We start from the raw sequence: 11941 nt of genomic DNA, 5'->3' as shown, positions 1-11941 counted from the left end.
TTGACCTGTATATCTGAGGGCCAATACCTGAATCATGGTCAATTCAATAAGGCGTTTCAATCCTGTGAGCCATCATGGGAGACAGAAAGCCACACAGTTTTCTCTAGTTAATACCCCAGTACTGCATGTTTCTTCCATTTGGACTGTTTATTTTTTTATTAATTTGTATAAAAGGGATACAAGAAGGGAATATTGAATTTTAAGCATTTAAATATCACTGAAAAAAAAAGGAGTACTGATCTTGAAACTCTGTGATTTGTGTAATGTATTATGAACTGATGGATTTTAAATTCCTCCTCAGAGGATTCAAGATTTTCAAAAATTTCCTGTTGATATACATTTAGATTGTGTCTTTTTTCCCCCTGCCATTTCAAACAGTGATGTTATGAACATTCTTGTATGTATCCTTGAGTACAGAAGCAATAATTTATAGGGTATTTACCTAGGACTGGGTCAAAGGGCTTATACATGTTCAATTTTATGGAATAGAGGCAAATGGCTCTCTGGAGTGATTATACCAATTCATAACTTCTACTAGCAGTGAATGGGAATTCTTGTCTGGCATCCTCCATCCTCACCAACAGCTGGTATTTTCAGACTCTTTGGTTTTCGCTTACCTGATGGGTATGAAATGGTAGCTCATTACGGTTTGAATTTGATTAACGTGATGTTGATCTTTTCATATTTTTTGGCCATATATTCTTAATTCTACTTGAATTGCCAATTCATGACCTTTGTCTATTACTTAATGGCTTCTTTATCTTTTTCTTATTCATTTGTAGTAACTCTTTTATATAATTTATTATTTAACTCCTCACCCTTCCTTTTTGTTATTTTTATTCCAGACATGTACCAAATCTGTGACTAGGATATTTTTCTTTGTTAATAGTGTCTTTGGTTTAAAAAAAAAAGTGTTTTGGTTTTTTTTGTTATATGGAAGTTTTTCATTTTATTTTTTTAAAAGATTTTATTTATTTATTTTACATACAGAGATCACAAGTAGGCAGAGAGGCAGGCAGAGAGAGAGAGCGGGAAGCAGGCTCCCCACTGCAGAGAGCTTGATGCGGGGTTCAATCCCAGGACCCTGGGACCATGATCTGAGCTGAAGGCAGAGGCTATAACCCACTGAGCCACCCAGGTGCCCCAGTTTTTCATTTTATAATAGTCAAATTTATCAATCCATTTTGAAATAAGACTATGTTATTGGGTACAAGGAAGTTCAGAATTTTTATATTTTCATGGTGAATTTTCCTTATTCTTATATTTGTGGCTCTTTATCTTTAATGGGCTTTTTAAAAAGATTGATTTACTTAGACAGCATGCTCATGCCTGCAAGTGGGGGGAGGGGCAGAGAATCTTCAAGCAGACTCCCTGCTGAGCATGGAGCCCAATGTGGGGCTCAATCCCATGACCCATGAGATCATGACCTGAGCTGAAACCGAGAGTCGGATACTTAACTGACTGAGCCATTTAGGCACCCCTATCTTTAGTGGCCTTTAAAATTTAAAGTCCATGGGGATGGGGCACCTGGGTGGCTCAGTGGGTTATGCCGCTGCCTTCGGCTCGGGTCATGATCTCAGGGTCCTGGGATCGAGTCCCGCATTGGGCTCTCTGCTCAGCAGGGAGCCTGCTTCCCTCTCTCTCTGCCTGCCTCTCTGTCTACTTTGTGATCTCTGTCTGTCAAATAAATGGATAAAATCTTTAAAAAAAAAAACAAAAAAAAAACAAAAAAAAAACCAAACCAACTTTTGACTTTGGCTCAGGTCAGCATCTCAGGGTTGTGAGCTCGAGCCCCACATTGGGCTCTGCTGGGTGTGGAGTCTTATTAAGACTCTTCTCTCTTTCTTCTTCTGTCCTTCCCCCCAACTTTCTCTCCTACTCTAAAAAAAAATAGAATAAAATTTAAAGCCCATTTTTATGAAACAAATACAACAAATACAGTTTTACTTTTGTAAGTATTTGCCTGATAGAACTTTTCTCCTAATCTTGACTTTTGACCTTGCTGTATCATTATGTTAATGTCATAATGAGAACAGACCAGTAGGAATGGTCCACTCCAGTTGCAGAAAATATGGTCCCTGTAGCCAGTACCAGCTTATATGCTTATCATTCTGGTTTTGAATTTCATGCTTGCTTCTGCCCCTTCATCACTTACTGCTTTCGTGGTGGACAGGACCAGGGGGTGGATTAGCATGATATGTGTGTAAGGATCTAGCCAATAAGTGAGACAGACTCAGATCCAGTGAAATAGTGATAAGTTCTGAATCTATTTTTGCCAAGTGCAGTGGAAAGAAGTAGAAATAGAGTTTCCTTATTCACTGGCTTGAGATAGAAAAGAGTCCCAGTTTAGGAAAATTAACATTCAGAGAGATAGGATTCTGAAATGATGAATTTCAGGACATTTTGCGTTATGTTGGGAAGCCATTTGATGATAATCCATCAATTAAGCTAGAACCATGTGTTGTTACTTTATAATTTACCAAAGTAAAAATAGAATATTTTTAAAAAGATTTTATTTATTTGTCAGAGACAGAGAGAGAGAACGTGCACACAGACAGGCAGGGGGAGCTGCAGGCAGAGGGAGAAGCAGGTTCCCTGCTGAGCAAGGAGCCCAATGTAGGACTCAATCCAAGGACCCTGGGATCATAACCTGAGCCTAAGGCAGACGCTTAACTGCCTGAGTCACCCAGGCATCCCTAGAAAACCTTTTTCCACATGGGTAACTAATCAGAGAGAAATATTGGCTGAAGGCCTGGAAAATGCTGAATGTATGCATGAGAGGGGAACTCAAGGATTATGATTTGAGGCTTTCTAGATAATTTCTAAGTTTCTAGATAATTTCTCATTTCCCCATTTGATTCCCCTGACTCTGCAGAATTGCTTGAGTCTAGCAGTGATTGCTGCTTAATTTAATTTAATTGCTGCTTAATTAATTTAATATATGGCTGGGATCATGAGACTACTTCTCCCAGATCTACCCATATCCTGTTTTCCTGGGCAAGTCGGGGGTACAAGACTGTGCCCTCCGGTGGAGGACAATGCTACTGCGTGTCTGGTAATAGCTATTTGGGAAATACTTGCTAGCCATCACTTGCTAGCCATTTTGATTTTGGGGGAAAGATATTTAATGTCTCTCCCCCCCAAAATGTTTATTTATAAAATGGGAATACTGATCTCCTATGGTTGTCGCAAGGATTAAACCAAATAACTGAGCCACAAGCCCAAGTGCTCAATACTACTACTGTCCCTGCTACTGTTCCCTCATAGTTAAACAGATATTTATCATGTATTTTCAATATGTTAGGCACTGAGATTAATAGTCAGCACATGGTAGCTATCATATTGCTTTTTAGTTATTTGGCCAATCCATATTATTATGTAATTAAATTACATTGTATCAGGCACTGTGCCAGGTATGGGTTCGGGAGCCACAGGAGTAAATAAGACCGAACCTTTAAGACTCTGGACAAGTTTTTCTGGCTCCACTAGTGAGTCTCTTTTTCCCTTATGAGTTCTCTGGACTTCTTCCAAAGAGATCACAGATGTCTTTCTGTAATATGCCAAGTTCTGGCTGACTATAGGATGGAAAGGAGGGTATAAAAATGTGAACAGCCTTTGCTCCATATAGGCAGGTGGGAAATAAGCTGCTTAAGATAGGGGACTTTTGCTTTGCTTTGTTTTGCCTTTCCTTTCCAGAAGAACCTAGTGTACCAAGGCGGGGGGGGCGGGCGGGAAGTTCTGCGAAAGTACTAGGAGGAAAATTCTGCTGTCACAGGAGAAAAGAATATAGAACCAAAGTAACACAGACCAAAATGTCCTCTCTGATCTTCCCACAAGAGAGGAGAAGAAAGTAGGGTAGTTGTATTTTCCCAGTCTACAGGGAAAACCCAGCCTTTTGAACTTCTTCCTCTCTTTAATGGGTGTCAGTCATCCAGTTCCTTCTGGATGAGACAGGCTAGGGGGGTAGAAAAGGACTGAGCATTTCCTAGGGCTTGAATCCAGTAGAAGAGGGAAGAAAAGAAAGAAGCCCTTATCATGGTCCTCGCTCAGAGAGGATGAGCTATAAAAAATCAGACCTTTCCCACTAACATTCATGTGCTTTCAGGCATTATAATGCTACAAAGAGTTGCTGTCTCTTTCCCTATTAAATGTCCTCTTCTGTTAAGCAAGCTTTCGTAGGAGGCGCCAGGCTCCAAGAATAAGGGTGGCAATGGGGTGGGGGTGGGTGGGTGGGGCAGAAAATAACCCTTTAGAGTAATAAGAAAAAAAGTTAACTTTAATTTAAAAAAAAATCTTCAAAGGCTTTAGATTAAAGCATGGATAATTGATTAGATTGAATTTATGGTGCCGGGGAGGGTAGCTTTTGAGGTTGACATTTATCACAGAGGACATTGTTCTCTCCTACAATAAGTCATCCTTTTTTTTACTGTGATGGACCCAATCTTTAATTTGGACTCTGAATATGACCTATAATGTAGATACTTTTGTTTTTATGTCGTGCTTTTATGGAAGAGTCTTACAGCTCCGTCTGGCTGGTTTTTTATTTTATTTTTATTTTTTATTTATTTTTAAAAAGATTTTATTTATTTATTTGACAGAGATCACAAGTAGACAGAGAGGCAGGCAGAGAGAGGAGGGAGCAGGCTCCCTGCCGAGCAGAGAGCCCGATGTGGGGCTCGATCCTAAGACTCTGGGACTATGACCCGAGCCAAAGGTAGAGGCTTTAATCCACTGAGCCACGCAGGTGCCCCTGGCTGGTTTTTAAAGGCTGGATTAGGACCAAACTAGCCTTTGAAGGTGGGAGCATTGCTTATAATTCCTCTCCCTCTGTTACTAACCTCCTCAAAAGCTGGTTTACAGGGGCTCCTGGGTGGCTCAGTGGGTTGGGCCTCTGCCTTCGGCTCAGGTCATGGTCTCAGGGTCCTGGGATCGAGTCCCGCATCAGGCTCTCTGCTCGGCAGGGAGCCTGCTTCCCTCTCTCTGTCTCTCTGCCCGCCTCTCTGTCTACTTGTGATCTCTCTCTGTCAAATAAATAAAAATATTAAAAAAAAAGCTGGTTTACATCTTCTGATCAATTAAATCTTAACTAGATAAGTATCTAGTCATCTGACTCTTGGTTTCAGCTTGATCTCAGGGTCAGGGTCATGAGATGGAGCTGTGTCTGGCTCCGTGCTCAGCAAGGAGTCTGCTTAGAGTTTCTCTCTCCCTCTCCCCCCTGAAATAAATAAATAAAATCTTTTAAAAAAAGAATTAACTGTGTGCCCAGACTCAAAATTTAAAAGATGACTCCAAAACAAACAAACAAAAAAACCCAAAGATGACTCCTGCCTTCAAAAAGCTTACTATAGGGGTGCCTGGGTGGCTCAGTCAGTTAAGCATCTGCCTTCAGCCCAGGTCATGATCTCAGGGTTCTGGGATCGAGTCCCACAGCTTCTCACTCTCCCTCTGCCCACCCCCCACCCCCCGTGTTCCCTCTCTCCCTCTCTCTCAAATAAATAAAAATCTTAAAGAAGCTTGCTATATCATTGGAGTACCATGATGGACACTTCAAGTCATTAAAGATACAATACAAAGCAGAGTATAATTAAGTGAAATTGTCAGATTCAGATTTAGTGAAATAGGAGTTTAGAGCAATTGAAAGTTAATGATGACTACAAGAGTCAGGAAACCCTCTTAGAAGAAACAGGACTTCAGTTAGGTTCTGCCAATCCATAAAAACAGGAAGATGCTCAGCAAAGGGGGCAGAGCATGAACAGAGCAGAGGAAGAAACCAGAAAGCTCAGAGCCTCAGTTTCCTCATCTGTGAAATGAGACAGGAAGGAACACATGAGCTCCTTTGTGGCTGCAACTGCTGTTTTCAGTCCTATGGGTCCAGCACGCAGCAGAGTTTCTCTGGTAGAATTGGCACTAGATCTGTGGGTCTTGACTTGAACAAATATGACATATGGAGGAGATGGCTTGGGGATTTGTCTACCCAGGGATAAAGTTTACGTTAGCCAACAGTGACTCTCCTTCAGAAGCTGGGGCCCGGCTCCGAACGATCCTGCCTTAGGCACGTACTTCTCCCAGGGTGTGGACCTAAGTCCTATGAGAACGCAGCAAAAACGGATGTCTTGCTTCTGCACTTCCCTTCTGTTGAAGGCACATAGCCCCAGCTGCCTCTAGCACAAGATTTATTTGATTTGGCCACTCAGGGAACTCTCCGGCCAGGAAATGAGCAGAGGTACCTGGCCAGATTCCATGGGTGTCTTTAACTCAAATGACATATTTTAAGTAGCCAGGTATGTGTGTTAATGTGAGTTAGAGGGACAGATAACATTGTCCCCTTTAATTTCTTGGAAAACTTTCTTAGCCTTTTTCTAAAGGGTTTAGTTATAAAACTGGAAAATTCAGTTAGGATAATTTAGTGTCTTTTTTTCTAAGGGAGGAACTCTCTCGAATGTCACTTCCTCTCTGTAGCTTTCCAGGCCACTATCCTGTCACCTCACCAAGACTCCTTCAGTATTCCATTTCAGCACAATGCATTATTTACTGCTTCCTCTGAGAGCCTGTGGCACATTATTCATTGGAGCAATTATCACAGTGCATTTGATTACATTTCTGTTTTTTTTTTTTTCTTTCTGGGCAGTGAATTCATGGAGGTCAGGAACTCTCCCTGTTTGATCTTTGTAGCCTCAGCTCCCAGCACAGCACATGGTATATCATCGGTGCTCAGTAAATGGATTAAATTAGTCTTTTGGCTCTATTGATTTTTTTAAGTTTCTATTTATTTATTTATTTATTTTTTTATGTAGGCTCCACACCCAGCATGGAGCCCAGCCTGGGCCTTGAACTCAGGACCCTGAGATCAAGACTTGAGCTCAAATCATGATTTGGACACCTAACAGGAGAGCCACACAGGTGCCCCAAGTTTCTATTTAAATTCCAGTTAGTTAACATAGATATAAGTTTCAGGAGTACAATGTAGTGATTCAGAACTTCCATATAACAGCCGGTGCTCATCAGGACAAGTGCCCTCCCTCATCCCCACCACTCCCCCCAACCCCCCGTCGCCTTTTTAACCCATCCCCCACCCACCTCCCCTCTGGTAACCATCAGTTTGTTCTCTATAATTAAGAATCTGTTTCTTGGTTTGTCATTCTCTCTCTTTTTCCCTTTGCTTGTTTGCTGTTTCTTAAATTCCACATGTGAGCGATAATCATATGGTATTTGCCTTTCTCTGACTGACTTATTTCACTTAGCATAATACTCTCTAGCTCTAACCACATTGTTGCAAATGGCAAGATTTCATTTTTTATAGCTGAGTAATATTCCATTCTATCTATATTACCACTTCTTCTTCATCCATTCATCTACTGATAATTTTATTTATTTATTTATTTATTTGATAGAGAGAGAGAGAGAATGAGAGAGAGCCCGCATGAGAGGGAGAAGGTCAGAGGGAGAAGCAGACCCCTTGCTGAGCAGGGAGCCGGATGTGGTACTTGATCCCAGGACTCCAGGATCATGACCTGAGCTGAAGGCAGTTGCTCAACCAACTGAGCCACCCAGGCACCTGCATCTATTGATAATTTTTAAAGAATCAGAGATAGAGTTCATCAGAAAAATTCCTCATGTTCCTTATCTTTAGTTTCTCTAGCTCAGACTGTAAGATGCCATCCCCAGAACTGATTTGCAGGTGGTTCTGGTAAGAGGCTGGGAGAAGAGGAACAAGGGAGGAAGCAGACTCCTTGTGGGATAGGGTCAAAGTTCAAAGAGTAAGTGGAGAATTACAGACACATTTGAGCAATAAGATCAGGCATAGATAATAAAACTGAGGAGAATTCTGGTATCAAAAAGTCAAGATACAATGTTCTATTGCTGAGTAACCAGATACCACAACCTTAGCAGCCTACCCAGCACCCTTTTACTATCTCATAGCTTCTGTGGTGAAGAGTCTGGTCATGGCTTAGAGGGGGCCTCTGTTCAGGGTCTCACAATGCTGCACTCAAGTTGTCAGGCAGGGCTGGGGTCTTATCTGAGGCTCTGGGTCTTCTAAGCTCAAGCAGGTGTTGGTAGAATTCATTTTTTTGCAGATGTAGAACTCATGGTGGCTTGCCTCTTCAAAGCCAGCAGGAGATTATCTCCAAGGAAGGCTGAAGACCCCAAGTCTTTTAAGGACTAACCTGATTAGGTTAGGCCCACTCAGGCTGCTCTTCTTTTTGACTAAACTGAGAGTCAAACTGTTTGGGGCCTTAATCACATCTGCAAAATGCCTTTATTTTTATTTTTCTAAGATTTTATTTATTTGACAGAGAGTGGGGGGGGCACACAAGCAGGGGGAGAGGCAGAGGGAGAGGCAGGCTCCGGGCTTAGCAGGAAGCCTGATGCGGGGCTCCATCCCAGGACCCTGAGATCACGACCTAATCTGAAGGCAGAGGCTTAACTGACAGAGCCACCCAGGCGCCCCCTTATGTTTGCTTTATACCATAACCCAATCATGGGAGTAACACCTATCATATTCACAGGTTCCACCCACACTGAATAAAAGGGACGTGGATATCAGGCAGTGGGAATCAAGGCAGCCAGCTTAGGACTCTGTCTACCACAAGCCCTGAATGAGAGACCTCTGAATGGCACTATGCCTCTATTAAGAAAAATAGGTTAAGTCTGGGAACTAAAGGGCAGAAGCAGGTGTAGCCTCAATTACTATAACTCCTAATGACCCAATAAGGGGAGCTTTATGCTTTCTGAATCTGCAACTGTGGGCTCTGTGGAGTTTGAGTTTCCGTTCCACATAAAGTCATACTCTTGCCAATGGACACAGCAAGGGTCCATTGAACTACAAGTATGGCTACTGCCAGGACTTTGAATTCCTGTGGCCAAGGAGTCATTGTCTTGGCAGGGGTGATTGCCCTTAATCGCAGGAGCAAGTAAAGGTGCTGCTCTACAATGGGACCGGGAGGAATGTGTGTGGAACTCAGGTTAGGGTGTGTGTATTTGTATATTTATAGAGTTTGTTTGCTTGTTTTTCGTGGGTGCAATAGGCAGAACCACCTCCTCCCAAAAGTGTCCCCATCCTAATTCCCAGAATGTGTCAGTATCTTAGGTTACGTGACAAAGGGGAATTAAGGTTGCAGATGGAAGTAAGGTTGCTAATCAGCTGACAGTAGAATAGGGAGATTATCCTGGGTTATCCTGGTGGGTCCAGTGTAATCACACAGGTCACTGAGAGTGGAAGAGAGAGAGCCAGAGGACGATGTGACTCTGGAAGCAAGGCACAGAGATGCAGTGTAGCTGGCTTCACATAGGGTGGACAGGAGCCATGGGCCAAGTGGTACAAGTGGCCTCCGGAAGCTGGAAAGAGCAAGAAAATGGACTCTTAGAGCTTCCAGGAAAAAGCACAACCCTGCCAATATCTTAATTGTAGCCCAGTGAAACCTGTGTCAGACTTCTGACTTTCAAGACTGTAAAGTGATAAGTTTGTGCTGTCTTAAGGCACTGAATTTGTCGTAAATCTGTTATAGCAGCTGTAGGAAATGAATATCATGGGTGAGGAAAAACTGTCCAGATCACATTGTCCAGAAGTAATTCATTCCTGCGGTATCAGGGGAACTTTCCATATTCCTCTATTAGAGTTAATGTTATTAAATTATGTTGATTTGTTTCCACATTCCTCTCTCAGGCTGTTCGCTTCTCTTGGTATAGGACTGTGCCTTATACATCTATCTCTGTGTTTTTAATCTCTCAAATGTCATTGAATCTCTGTGGGTGTCTGTGGTGTTGAAGGAGGAAGTGGGGAGGCCATGAGGGGAGGAGACGAAATGGTGGCAGTGGCAGTGTTAGAGAGGGAAAGCCCGAGAACTGGTGGGGACTGAATCTGGCTGATGTTCATTCTCTTCCGGTGTGGGCTGGCTTGTGTGGAAGGCAGAGAATTCGCAGGCCGGCTGTCGGCACGGGGAGGCAGCACCCCAAGCAGCTTGGTCTCGGTAGGGCTTTTGGCTCAAAAATGATTCAACAGTATTCTGAGCCTCCCGGATATGCCCCATCAACAGAGAACCCCGCTCAAAGTCCCTCTCGTCCACTCCCTCGCCTGCCACCCACATTGTTTTTCTCAAGCCTTAGAGTCCCAGGCGGGAAGCCAGACTTCAGTTAGAGATGGAGCAGCCCCAGTCACGGAGGCATTTCACTTGAGCTTCCTGCGGGTGCCGCTGTTTCTCTAGTCCCAACGCTAGACCTCGGTACTGTTGGGGACCCTGAATGTGTCCTCTACTAGCAAACTCAAGCTGTGTGTGTGTGTGTGTGTCTGTAATCTCTATCTTTCTCTTCACCTCTTCTTCCCCTTTTCCTTTTCCTCCTCCTCGTCCTTCTTCTTATCTCTCTGTCGCTGTCTCTCCCTCTCACTATCTATCTCCTCAGGGAAGTGTCGTGAGAACAGCCAGGGCCAGGGTGAGGGAGATAGAGGAACCCAAGCAATACACAGGGAGTGACGAATTGTGGGTAATAGTAGGAACTAGAGTCAAGGTAGAAATGGGCACTTTGAAGAGCCTATTAGGAGTGAAATAAGGATCTTTCCTCCCTCCACAGACGTGAACCCATATGTGGTGTCTTGTGCAGTGTGCTAGTTAATTACTTTTATAAACCAAACAAAGCAGTCTAACAATCCTATAAATATCACACATAGAGATGAAACCAGCTAGAGTAATATCAGTGTTTCTAAAGATAAAGTAAATGAATACTACTGGCACTGCCCTGTTTTTGAGTGGCCCATCTCCAAAAAGCACAAAATACAGATTTATACCTCAAAGCATGTTTTATGAATTCAAACAGCCAGCATGATCTTAGCATATATGAAATATATAAATCTTACCGTAAAGTAAGTTTTAAAAGCTTGCATGCACTCTGAAGCACGAGCTTTTACAAAGAGAATGAAATATATTTACAGCTTCGTTCCCTTCGTGGTTCCGCTTCCCAATGCAGCTGCAATTGTATTGGAGGTACTTGTTGGTTTTCCTTGCCTGAGGAATGGCAGAGTTGGCTTCTACACTGGCCCAGCCGATCAGGCTCCTCTGGGAACTAAGGGGGGGGGGGCTCTATTTCCTAGCTGGGATGATAGAACTCGGGGTGGTGTGACAAAATATGCAAAGTGGCTGGGCAGGAGAGCGGGAGAGAATTAGTATGCAGAGTGAGGAATAAATGGAAGAGAATGGAATTTGTTGGTGAAAGTGGATTGAGTGGGAGAGAGGGTGGGCATGACAGGGTGAAGAACGATCAGATTAGGCATTGGTAGGGGAGACACCATTGAAATTGTACTGTTTCAGCCCTCTTTTATTGAAAGAGGCATTTTTATTGAAGATGACACCCTGAAATGAAGATGTACCTATCCTAAGGAGGCCCTCTGATCCCATATCAGTAATAATATGACATGTTGTAAAAATTTGGTATTTTTAAGCAAGAGGAAATTGTTAGAGGAAAAGGAGAGCATTAAAGAAACAAACCTTTCAACACTTGGATTTGATAAGCAGTCATAAAAGTGGAACTGAGGAAAGGTAGGGAAATTGATAAAAAATCACTGTTGTTTCCAAACTGCCTACCCTTGGGGGCGCCTGGGTGGCTCAGTGGGTTAAAGCCTCTGCCTTCAGCTCAGGTCATGATCCCAGGGTCTCTGCTCAGCAGGGACCTGCTTCCTCCTCTCTCTCTCTTTGCCTGCCTCTCTGCCTGCTTGTGATCTCTGTCTGTCAAATGAATAAATAAAATCTTTTTTAAAAAAGTAAAATTGGGGCACCTGGGTGGCTCAGTTGGTTAAGCGACTGCCTTCGGCTCAGGTCATGATCCTGGAGTTCCGGGATCGAGTCCCGCATCGGGCTCCCAGCTCCACGGGGAGTCTGCTTCTCTCTCTGACCTTCTCCTCGCTCATGCTCTCTCTCACTGTCTCTCTCTCTCTCTCAAATAAATAAATAAA

The sequence above is a fragment of the Enhydra lutris genome, unplaced genomic scaffold (genome assembly GCF_002288905.1).
Source record: "Enhydra lutris kenyoni isolate GAN:26980312 unplaced genomic scaffold, ASM228890v2 scaffoldscaffold23, whole genome shotgun sequence".
Classification (NCBI taxonomy): domain Eukaryota; kingdom Metazoa; phylum Chordata; class Mammalia; order Carnivora; family Mustelidae; genus Enhydra; species Enhydra lutris.
This window is presented reverse-complemented; position numbering follows the sequence as displayed.